Here is a 13,262-nt window from a genome sequence, read left to right on the forward strand (position 1 = left end):
CCCTGAAATGAAACAGGTTCGAATCCTTGGACGCAGTGAAGGAAAAAGCGACGAGCCTTAACAGCATAACAGAAAAATACTTGCAGCACTGCTTCCAACAGCGAAAAATACGCATGGAGCGGTGCAGAGATCGAGGAGGGGACTACACTGAAGGGGGAAACGTTTGAGTTGGTTAAGGTTTTACAATAAAGAATCGGAGCAAGAGTCTGGTTTTTTTTATTACCACACCTCGTATTTTTTAACTACGAAACTAGCAATTTTAGCTACTTTAATAGCTGGTTGGGTCGGAGCCAGTGTGCCCGGGTCGCCGTGTCTCCGAGTTACGAACGGACATCAAGCGGGTCGGGATGGAGCTGCAGTGAGCTCCGGACAGCCATGACACGCCAGATCGTTGCCGACACACATAACGTAAGTGAGGACGATCTTGGTTGGTCGTTCGGTTGGTCGTCTCATAAGACGACGTATATTTGGTCGCCGACCGCTTACGGAAACTCTGTGTGTGTCGACTTGTGATTTCTCCTTGTTGTGCCACAGTGATTGGTTTTAGGATAGTCGGAGTTCTTGGTGCAAGTCTTTACGTGGAACTGTGTGTAGCTTCTGTGATTTGCACTGAGCATTTATGAATGCTGTCTGCGTACTGGAGTAGGCAGTCGGTCGGTTGGGACAGTGCAGTGAGTGTGTGTTTCCCCGCCGTGTTGACACTGGCCGGCACGGCGTGTAGTTAGACAGCCTTAAGTGTTCTTCATATTTTGAGTGGTTATTGTGACTTGACTGTATTTAGACGCCAATTTTCAAGACGTTGTGCTGCTGGTATTTCGTAATCGCTGATTTTTCCGTTGGCGCGCTCTTGGTCGAGCGGAAGGCAATTGATTTGGTTGTTGGTCGATCCTCCAGCCGTCCCTGGGTCGGGCTGCCACCCGATTATTTAGTGTTATGCTTGGCTGCCTGTTTCCTCCCCAGGCCGACCGTTGGAAAGCTACTGAGCACTATTGTTCTGCTGTTTGTGATTGTGATTTTCATTTCTCCCAAGTTCTGTGCCAAGCCTTCAGCCGTGTATTAATTTTGTCTGTTCTATGTTCAGTATATGGCCTTCAGCCGAACCTTATGTGAAGTATTTTAAGGTTAGGCCTGCAGTCGTGTTTTGTTTGAAGTTCTTGTTTGCTCTGTATTTAGGAACCAGGTTTTGAATTGTAAGACATTTCCAGGGACAGATGTGGACTCTGACCACAATCTGTTGGTTATGAACTGTAGATTAAAACGGAAGAAACTGCAAAAAGATGGGAATTTAAGGAGATGCGACCTTGATAAACTGAAAGAACCAGAGGTTGTACAGAGTTTCAGGGAGAGCATAAGGGAACAATTGACAGGAATGGGGGAAAGAAATACAGTAGAAGAAGAATGGGTAGCTCTGAGGGATGAAGTAGTGAAGGCAGCAGTGGATCAAGTGGTAAAAAGATGAGGGCTAGTAGAAATCCTTGGGTAACAAAAGACATATCGAATTTAATTAATGAAAAGAGAAAATATAAAAATGCAGTAAATGAAGCAGGAAAAAAGGAATACAAACGTCTCAAAAATGAGATCGACAGGAAGTGCAAAATGGCTAAGCAGGGATGCCTAGAGGACAAATGTAAGGATGTAGAGGCTTATCTCACTCGGGGTAAGATCGATACTGCCTACAAGAAAATTAAAGAGACCTTTGGAGAGAAGAGAACCACTTGTATGAATATCAAGAGCTCAGATGGAAACCCAGCTCTAAGTAAAGAAGGGAAACCAGACAGAGGGTATATACAATGGCGATGTACTTGAGGACAATGTTATGGAAATGGAAGAGGATGTAGATGAAGATGAAATGGGAGATACGATAATGCGTGTAGAGATTGACAGAGCACTGAAAGACCTAAGTCGAAACCCCCGGGAGTAGACAACATTCCATTAAACTACTGGCGGCCTTGGGACAACTAGTCCTGACAAAACTCTACCATCTGGTGAGCAAGATGTATGAGACAAGCGATATACCCTCACACTTCAAGAAGAATATAATAATTCCAACCCCAAAGAAAGGTGTTGACAGGTGTGAAAATTACCGAACTACCAGTTTAGTAAGTCACAGCTGCAAAATACTAACACGAATTCTTTACAGACGAATGGAAAACCTGATAGTAGCCAGCCTCTGGGAAGATCAGTTCGGATTCCGTAGAAATATTGGAACACTTGAGGCAATACTGACCCTACGACTTATCTTAGAAGCCAGATTAAGGAAAGGCAAACCTACGTTTCTAGCATTTGTAGACTTAGAGAAAGCTTTTGACTATGTTGACTGGAATACTCTCTTTCAAATTCTGAAGGTGGCAGGGATAAAACAGAGGGAGCGAAAGGGTATTTACAATTTGTACAGAAACCAGATGGCAGTTATAAGAGTCGATGGGCATGAAAGGGAAGCAGTGGTTGCGAAGAGAGTGAGACAGGGTGTTATTCAATCTGTATATTGAGCAAGCAGTAAAGGAAACAAAAGAAAAATTCGGAGTAGGTATTAAAATCCATGGAAAAGAAATAAAAACTTTGAGTTTCGCCGATGACATTATAATTCTGACAGAGACAGCAAAGGACTTGGAAGAGCAGTTGAACCAAATGGACAGTGTCTTGAAAGGAGGGTATAAGATGAACATCAACAAAAGCTAAACGAGGATAATGGAATGTAGTCGAATTAAGTCGGGTGATGCTGAGGGAATTAGATTAGGAAATGAGACACTTAAAGTAGTAAAGGAGTTTTTCTATTTGGCGAGCAAAACAACTGATGATGGTCGCAGTAGAGGAGATATAAAATGTAGACTGGCAATGGCAAGGGAAGCTTTTCTGTATGGATTGTAGCCATGTATGGAAGTGAAACATGGACGAGAAATAGTTTGGACAAGAAGAGAATAGAAGCTTTCGAAATGTGGTGCTACAGAAGAATGTTGAAGGTTATATGGGTAGATCACATAACTAATGAGGAGATATTGAATAGAATTGGGGAGAAGAGGAGTTTGTGGGACAACTTGACAAGAAGAAGGGACCGGTTGGTAGGACGTGTTGTGAGGCATCAAGGGATCACAAATTTATCATCGGAGGGTAAAAATCGTAGAGGGAGACCAAGAGATGAATACACTAAGCAGATACAGAAGGATGTAGGTCGCAGTAAGTACTGGGAGATGAAGAAGCTTGCACAAGATAGGGTAGCATGGAGAGCTGCGTCAAACCAGTCACAGGACTGAAGACCACAACAACAACAACCTAACTGAATATTGCTAAATTTCGGCAACTAGTTTTGTTTTGGATCTCTCTCCAAAGCGATCAAGAGGCTCAATTTGCAATATTACTCTGAATAATCACTTCGCTGCCCTCCATGTAGTTTTATGCTCACTGCAATACGAACGGTTTGTAGACTGGTATCAGCTTACTGTACGATAGCTCCTCTGAAAAAGAGACAAATTCTGCGAAGATTTGTGATCGCCACTTCTGAAGGAACAATTTCACTTCATTACTTGAGAGGCTATTCAACCCCTACTGAAACGAATTTACATTATATCAATTAATTTTCAATGGTCTGCTTGAAATGAAAATGGATGCAAGCTCTGAGATAGTGGCGTAACTCACTGACTACCATCTTTAAATTCTATGTATTACTGAAAATTCAATAACTAAAAATTAAGTGAAAGAAATCTCAAAATCACAAGCATTAAGTGAATAAAGAATTAGACCAGTAGTTTTATGCGAAATCAAATGAAATTAAAGTTAAAACTGTATTTTGCAGCTAAAGACACGACTATCTATCATTGTCAAGATTTTGGAAATATTGCATACGATCTTTTGTCCATTTAGATTTACTGCAAAGTAACTTAACGACAACGACAGGGAAATTATGATTTAGTTTGTGACCTTAGGATAATGAATTTAACCGACACTTTCAAATAACTGAACCAGTTTAATAGTCAGATATTAAGTTTGTGACAGTAATATTCGTTACACTTCTGTTCACTTCGACTTAATAAAAAGTCTTGCCTTGTTTATAGTAGTTACTGTGGTGCTCAAGATGGCTAGGCTCTTCACGTCTCCAGTTGTAACATTATTTTTCTATGGTTTATTTTAATTTTTATAATTTTTTTGCTTTAAAGTTTTCGCACATTGGTACTATAATTTCTGTAGAAGTAAAGTAAAGCGTATCATACTGGAGATTGAAGTTCTTTGTATTGTATGTGAGTAATTTATGTAAATACTATGTAAATTGTTTGTTAAATACTTTTCTAATGGCATTTGGTATTTAAAAGTGTTTATGTGTTTAAATTGTTCACGTTGATGTAAATTTGACAACTGTAATAAATGGTCACGCTTAGGAACTATGTAGGAAATAGGTGTTATGTAAGAGCCAGTGTGCTTTTGTTTAGAACGAAAGTGGCTCTGGGTAGTGGAAAAGGTGGCAATGGCGAATTGGCACGCTACCTAGAGCAAGAGCGAGAAAGTCACAGTCTGTAGGCAGCAGCGATTAAGGCAACATGTTTGTCGAGCAGTATAAGTTTTGCCTGCAAATTTGCACAAAAATGCCTCGGATGTAGAATGCTAACGGATTAAGGCATAGCTGCTAGTTGTTGGGCTACTGTATGTAAGATTGAACGACGCCAAGAAGAGAAACTGAACCCACACAGCTAGATACTTGCAGGCCGTACTTTGAGTACTCTACCCGTCATAATTGTTCGCCACATCCAAGCCTACAGCCACCAGACAATATTTTTATTGTATTTTTACTTTTGTACAGCGTGAACCATTAATTCAAACTGTGTCTTAATAGTCATTCTTTAACTTTAAAGTAACTGATTCACCCTGTTATTTCATCCTAATCATGCACCTATATGGGGTTCCTTCCTGGTGTTTGATTAATCCGAGTATCCTGTTTTACAGACTTATGAAATGTCAAGTTAATATAAAGTGGCACAATTTAAATTGTTTTTGTGTAAATAATTTTCTTAACTATAGCGAAGTATTATAGTAAAAGTATGCTTACCTAAAATTCAATCTGAGTGTAACCAAGTTACTGTAACCTGTTAAATGACTATACAGAGTTAGTTAAAAGAGTAATAGCTTTTGAAAGTAAATTCCAATAACAAAGAGGTTTTCTTGAACTGAAATTTTCAGTGTACAAAGTGTGTGCTTTAGTATCTAAGTATTTTAGTATTTAAGTTTTTTGGTTATGGAAAGTGCTTTTCTAAAGATCCCAGCTGGCCAAATTTCTTTTTTAGCTTCCTTGAAGTTATCTAATGGGCTCTTTCTCTTTTAAAAACGTAATGTATATGGCTGTAGTCCGACATTGTTTAAGTGCATTAATATTTATTTGAACAAGCAATTAAACAATAACAAGAAAGTCGGCAAAATTCATACTTTTCCAGTACATGACTGTTTCATTGCCTGGATAGGCTGGCGACCATTAGTACATGTTTGAAACCACTAAATGAACTGGGAACTGAGTTGGCCTAGCTTCGATATAACATTGTTCATTCTACGTTTCCGTCTAACCCTTGGGTAAAATCTTAGAAAAAGAAGTGAACAGTCTCATTTACTTAGTCATTGGACACAACACTTGGTCAAATGCTGTAAAAAGGGTAACTCTACCGATTAGCTTTTCCTGTTAGTGGGACTATCCTCCCATAGTGTACTTTATTTGGAAACTAAACTAAATTTTAGTAAGAGGGTTATACGTGGCAACACAGAGACAGGATTTCTATTATTCAGGTAAAAGCATACTAAATTGCAATAGTAGTGGTAGGGTTATACAGTGACATCAAACTCGTTTATTACTACCACTCCACTTGCGGTGGACATTTCCTTGCAGCTACGTCGGCACCAAATTCCATCTTAGATTAACGTGGCATGTTCTTTCCAAAAACTGCAATTTTTGAAGACGACTTTACGAGACAGTTGCCACTGTCACACCATCTGTCACTCAATTATGCACAGTTTTAGAACTAGAAAACTGTTAACATCGCCAAACATGGCACAGTTTCGTACGCACACCAGACTACCCTCCCTGCGACTGCTGCATTTTCGTTTCGTCTTTTACGTGCCACTTAGCGCCTAGGTCGTCCACACCACCACGGATTAAAAACCCTAAGTATATATTTTTATTTGCTTTGTCAAAAGTATTGTACATTTTGAAACAACCTGTAAATATTACAGTCGTTATAAGCGGAGAAAACATTCATTATTATACTTTTGGTTTCTTTAAACAATATCTTTTACTTGACTTACTTTTAACAGATCGTTAAAGTCAGATATCATAATTAGAAAGCATCAATACATTTAATATTGTTTGAAAACATCGATACTTTTATATGTAGAATTATAGGAATACAGTTTAATTGAAAAATTTTAGTACGCTTTCGGTCAAATTTAATCTGTTACGTTACTCTCTCCTGACCGAAACTATCTGCTGCTACTGCTTCGCTATTGACAACACAGTGTTCCCCATATCCTTTTATACTGACAAATCCGCTTCACCTGACATCTTGTGGTCATTTCCTCATTACATAGAGATGGCGGGATAATTTGATGAGATAGTGTATACAAAAGTTGCCTTTCCTAGTTTGTTTCCGGAACGAAATGTCCTTTGTTCCCGAATGCATTGTTCTGAGGCGCACTGTGTGCGAGATGTGATGAACATTTGTACATATATTATTTTAGGTGCATGTGAATGATACAATCGTATTTATAGCCGGCCGGAGTGGCCGAGCGGTTCTAGGCGCTACAGTCTGGAGCCGCGCGACCGCTACGGTCGCAGGTTCGAATCCTGCCTTGGGCATGGATGTGTGTGATGTCTTTAGGTTAGTTAGGTTTAAGTAGTTCTAAGTTCTAGGGGACTGATGACCTCAGAAGTTAAGTCCCATAGTGCTCAGAGCCATTTGAACCATTTGAACAATCGTATTTTCCTTTTCTCGAATCTTATTAAATGGTAGTGAAGATTTGTTTCGCATTTGTTTATCAGATCCTGTCTGTGTCTGCAATTTCGATTCCTGTTATGTTAAATTGGACCTTGTGTCTGAAGATGAAATATCTATTTTAGCAACAGAATTAGTGAGTCGTTCAGATTAGAAATGCAAAGGTTTCAGTTGCCACGTGGACGGTACTAAGTTAATAAATCGCACGATTCCTGGCTGTACAGCATAGTACAGCAGCATTCTTTCATTTCTATGTTCCAGAGTGAAACAGGCTGCAACAAAATTAGGCGTGAATTGGCCGCTAATTCCACAGGCTGCTACAAAGTTTTAAAGTGTGGTTACATAGAGAAAGTAGAGGAGATGTCTTGCGCTGTCAGAAAAGTTATCCGTGTGGGCCGTTTTGTTTAAATAATAGCAAATTATTTCTGTTGCGTCAAAATATTGACTGCAGCCAGATCTATATTCATTATCAACCCGTTGTGTTTGTATAATCAACATTAGTCACATGCATTTAAATAACCAATCATAGGCACATGTGCGTAAATATCAATGCTAATCAGTTGCACATAAATATTTACTTTGTTTAAACAATAGTAAATCAGTTCCATCTTAATACTGAAGATAGCGTTAATGAGAAGTGTAATAGCACTAGCTTTATCATAATCCCAGTTCTCAATATAAATTGGGGGGGGGGGTTCACATTTAAAAATATAAAGTTCACCCAGGGCAACGCAGAAGGGGTGGTTAGGACATACTCAGTTGTAGCAGAGATGTGTCCTTCACTAATATTAACTTTTCACTTAGAACATTTTCGTACAGTGCGTCGTTTTCGAAATATTTAACTGTCTCAAGTAAAAACAAACACCCTTTATGAGTATACTCGTACATGTCATGAAAATTGACATAAATGTTTACTCTTGTTTGCTTAGTAGTATGTTTAAAAAAACATTTCTTGCTGTAGACCTACAATGTTTCAGACACTCAATATAACTTTCCTCGTCATTATGTTAAACAACAGTTTCACTGAAACTTCCTGGCAGATTAAAACTGTGTGCAGGACCGAGAGTCGAATCCGGGACCTTTGCCTTTCGCGGGTAAGTACCCTACCATCTGAGCTACCCATGCACGACTCACGCCCCTTCCTCACAACTTTACCTCTGCCATTATCTCGTCTCCTACCTTGCAAACGTTACAGAAGTTCTCCTACGAATGTCGCAGAACTAGTACTCCTGAAAGAAAGGATACTGCGGAGAGTTGGCTTAGCCAAAGCCTAGGGGATGTTTCCAGAACGAGATTTTCACTCTGCAGCGGAAGTTTGGAAGATAGGAGACGAGATACTGGCAGAAGTAAAGCTGTGAGGAGGGAGCGTGAGTCGTGCTTGGGTATCTCAGATAGTAGAGCACTTGCCCGCGAAAAGCAAAAGTCCCGAGTTCGAGTCTCATTCCGGCACACCGTTTTTATCTGCCAGGAAGTTTCATATCAGCGCACACTCCGCTGCAGAGTGAAAATCTCATTCTGGAAACATCCCCCAGGCTGTGGCTAAGCTATGTCTCCGCTATATCCTTTCTTTCAGGAGTGCTAGTTCTGCAAGGTTCGCAGGAGAGCTTCTGTAAAGTTTGGAAGGTAGGAGACGAGATACTGGCAGAAGTAAAGCTGTGAGTACCGGGCGTGAGTCGTGCTTCGGTAGCTCAGATGGTAGAGCAGTTGCCAGCGAAAGGCAAAGGTCCCGAGTTCGAGTCTCGGTCGGGCACACAGTTTTAATCTGCCAGGAAGTTTCATATCAGTACACACTCCGCTGCAGAGTGAAAATCACATTCTGGAAATAGTTTCACTACCCACTTGCCGTATCATTTATTTACTATTATGGTTCGCTTACGTGACATCTGCCAAAATCGTTCACAATTTCCGGTAGGAATATGCAGTATTTTACTTACATAGAGTGCCTTTTATAGTAACAAAAAACTGATTTCCAGTTATTGACTGTTGGAACAGCGTCTTCACTGATGTGTACTACGCTCTAGCCGTCATCGTCCCTCTTACTGCAACTGCACTCCGCACAGTGTGCACGGCACCTGCGCTCTCTCCGTGGCGTAATGTCAGCTGCCCCTGCAGCTCCTGTCGACCCGACAGACGGCTCAGCGTTCGCAGCAGTGTTGTTGTCTGCGCTTCCTGCCTCTAGTACACCCTTTATCTCCTTCCTCATGCAATTTAAAGTACCTCCCTTCGTATTCTTGTAATTACTCCTCACAGATGAGTCACACAGTAACATTATTTACCTATTTCGTGTGTATAAGACAGTCCAACACGTCACGGTTGCCGAGTAGCGTCGAACGAGTCTAATGCAAAGACAATCCTGTAAAATTGCACTGGTTTTAACCGCCGCATCCAGAGGCCAATAAAAAAATGAAAAGATACACTCACTGTAGAAAAATCCCAGAACCAAGATGGATTTGTGGGAGATTAATAAAAGTTGGTAGGCATTCTATTCATATTTTGCGCCAGTCACATAAGAGATGCGCTAGCGAAACCATTAAGATGCAAATGAGGTTCGTTTGAAGTACGTGCTGTAATGGTGGTGTAAGTTACCTTTGGACGTAGTGAGTTAGTGGTGTTAGTCAAGAATACCTGTAAGACGATGAAGACGTCATTTTCAAACATCTCACTGAGTTTGCGCGAGATCGTGTAACAGGTCTACAAGAAGCTGGATGTTCCTTCCACGATATCGCAGAAAGAGTGACAGAAATGTAGCCACTGAGTATGATTGGTGATAGCGATAGTCACGTTACTGTCGCAAGAAGACCGGACTCCGGAAAGCGACGTGGCACTGTCGAGAGAGAAGACAGTCGTGCTCAGCGTATGACTGTGTCGCCTCGCACTGCGCCAGGAGCAGCAGTCGGCACCACAGTCGGATTGTTACAAATCGGTTATTGCAAGGACAGCTCCGAGCCAGAAGCCCTATAGCGTGAATTCCATGACCCCAAACCACAGCCGTTGCGACTTCGGTGGTGTCAAGCGAGAGCTCATTAGAGGACAGAGCGGAGGTGTGTTGTGTTGTTTGCTGATGAAACTCAGTCCTGCTTCGGACCCAGTCCTGCCTCGGTGCCAGTGATGGCCGTATGTTGATTAGGAGGAGGCCAGGTGAGCGACTGCGACATAATGACGTGGTATGGTGTGCCACAATGGAGCACTTTTGTGGTTATCCCACGCACCGTGACTGCAAAACTACACGTCAGTCTGGTGATTCGACCTGTTGTGCTGCCATTCATTAACAGCATTCCAGGAAATGTTTTCCATGATAACGCTCGGCCACATACCGTTGTTGTAACCTGACATGCTCTACGCTGTATCCACAAGTTCCCTTGGCCTAATTAATCATCATATCTCTCTCCAGTCGGACATGTAAGGGACATCATTGGACGATAATTCCAGCATTATCTACAACCAGCATTATCTGCCCGTGTCGAGCCGTAGAACCCCACCCCACAAACTGACATCCGGGTCCTGCACAACACAGTGCAGCATCTAAGTCAAAATTCTGGCGGTTACATAGGTTATTAATGTACCAGCATTGTACATTGCAATGACCTTTATAGCGCTTACATTAACCTGTCACCCAGCAAAGTCAGTTAGTTAAATATGTTACTATACATCAATTATTTCTTGGTGTTGGGATTTTTCTTTCCGTCAGTGTGTGTGTTTCAGCTCGCGGCGACTCGACTCAGAGACGGAGCGAGGGACCTCGTCAGTTAGCACGCTGAAATTACAGTCGGGACGCTAGCTGCTCACATCCCAGGTCGCCGTTCGAGATTTAGGTTCTCTGTGGTTCCTATTTCGCGGGAAATGTTCCTACAATGACTGGTGAAGTGGTTGGTGAATTATATTTCGACGTCTCAGTCGGTAAAAGTATTGCTCTTGGATGGAAAGAGCCTAAGTTCGACTCTCGGCCCAGCACACAAATTTAACCTCTCAGGAAATTCACGACTCTGTACAACTCAGCTGCAGAGAGAAACTTTTGTTCTGGATGAGGATAACTGCTTGCTAAACCACAGAGATTAAATAATATATTTAAAGCGATGAAAAGAAAACATGTTTTATTAACGAATGCAACTTCTAAAAAATTGACGCAGTGCTAAACAATATTGTAGTTATCTCTTCGAAATAACTCTGATTATCTTCCACTGATGAAAACTGAAGAACATTCGCTCTGCATACCGAACACTGAAATAACTGTGCCTCTTTACTAGGATAAGTTTGATTTGCGTCAGCCAATGACTCAGATATTTTATGATTTTATCTAGACCCTACACGAAGGAAGGGATTAATTTCTACAACAATTAAGAATGGGATTCTGCATGAAAATACTAACACTTCCTGAACCGTTTTTATAGACTTCGATGGAATTCCCACAATGTTTCCTGTTGACCGTAGAACGTGTGATCCACAGGGTCCGATTGGTCCTAGAGAACAAACAACTTTCTAACGAACTTGTCCCTTTCGCCTAACAATATTTACGCCACTTAATGAAAGAGGTCATACGTGAAACATGGTTTCATAGACTCTTCTAATTACCTTTCATTTTTCCATCATCGCAGGACCTGCAGAAATCACTACATGAAGAACCAAAAGGCTGTAAGACAGTCTTCATTCAGTAGCTTCTTTTGCGCTCCCCGTACTTAAACAGTTTTCCCGCTAGAAATCAGTAAAAAAAATTGATTTACGTCACTGTTCACTAGGTACGATATTGTTCTCTTCCCCCTCTGTAACTCCTTGACTCTTGACTGCATTCACTTGTTTATAAGAGGTTCAGTAATATTAACTCAAACAAAGAATGTTCTGTTTAGACAGTTCTGTCACTCTGTTTCGTTTATACAGCGTTCACATAACACACGTTAAGTTCATGAGTCAAATTAGAGTGAATGTACTTCTGAGTATGTGTAAAAACTATGTTTAATAGCTTCTGGTTTTATCAGTAAGTTTAATTTGTCTTCCACCATTATGTTCGGCAGACGATGGTATCAGTGAACTCTGTTCGCTATCAAAAAAATAAGTACAACAGCCTTCGATACTCTTTGTGGATTTGTAACTGTTGTCATGTGCGTATTTATGGGCAGGTGCCGCAAATTTGCCATCATTTAAAGTGAATAATTTCCGACATGATGTTAGATCAGTGTATCACAAGTATACAAGCCTTATCGGACTTGGCTATTCAAAACGCTTCCATAGACTGACAGTTATTCAAATGGAAAACAAAATTTAGTATACCATCGTTACGAATCCAACTGAAATAAAATTACGGTTTACTCATATTACTCTCTTCAACAACACTATGGAGAACATCACTGCTCACACGAACTACTCTCAAGAAATATGTTATTTCGAAGTTCACACTGAAAGTGAAACATAAATCAGCAGGAATGGATTGTGTCTGTAGATATGGGCGATAGAAGTTCACTGTCTCTCCAGTCAGACTTTTGCCAGTCGGAGTTTGACGCGCTGCCAAGAGCGTCGAGAGTCGGTGCCAGAACACTTTGTTATTTTGTGTGCTATGCATATGTGATTCTTTACGGACTTCAGGCATACAATATTTGACTCAATTCCAGTCGTCAGTTTGTTCCATTTCCACATAGTTCAGCATTTTTCGATGTACCGCAGAAGACTTCGAAAATGGAGTATTTGTCAAGTGACATACTGATGCCTATTAGTTTGTTCATCAAACCATTCTTTAAGAGAGCAAAGTTAGAGACAGCACCGGCTGTCAAATACATAATTTCCTTGTGTTGTCCACCATACAAACGATAAACCTGCTGTTGCAAATAAGGTGAAGGACGACTGCTTGGATCAATATTATTCTCTTTTAACCGCCTTTGGCCCGCTTGTTAAATTTTTCACGACACAGTTTTAGTCTTGTGAACATGATCTTAATAATGATCCAACATTTGGTTAGGTTTCGAATCTGTAGTTTGATATTGAAAGGAGTCTACTGGGGTACACTTATATGTGGCACCCGAATATTGTAATACACTACTGTAAACTACAATGAAACTATTATATTGTAAACTATGTATGTCTCTGATGGGATCTATAAAGCGGATCGCTGACTTTGCACGACCGCAGAGCCAAAGATACTGCTACTGGTCGGAGATTGTAGTGTTCGAGTAAGAGAGCGCTTGGCGCACAGCAGTGAGTGTGTATCGGTCTGTGAGCGAAAGAGGATACAGTACGCAGTTGTTTTCGTGGTGTGCTCTGTAAAGCCAACAGGAGTTAGATATAATGTGGAATTTTCTCATACAATAATTGTGT

The sequence above is a fragment of the Schistocerca nitens genome, chromosome 2, assembly GCF_023898315.1.
Source record: "Schistocerca nitens isolate TAMUIC-IGC-003100 chromosome 2, iqSchNite1.1, whole genome shotgun sequence".
In the NCBI taxonomy this organism is placed as follows: Eukaryota; Metazoa; Arthropoda; class Insecta; order Orthoptera; family Acrididae; genus Schistocerca; species Schistocerca nitens.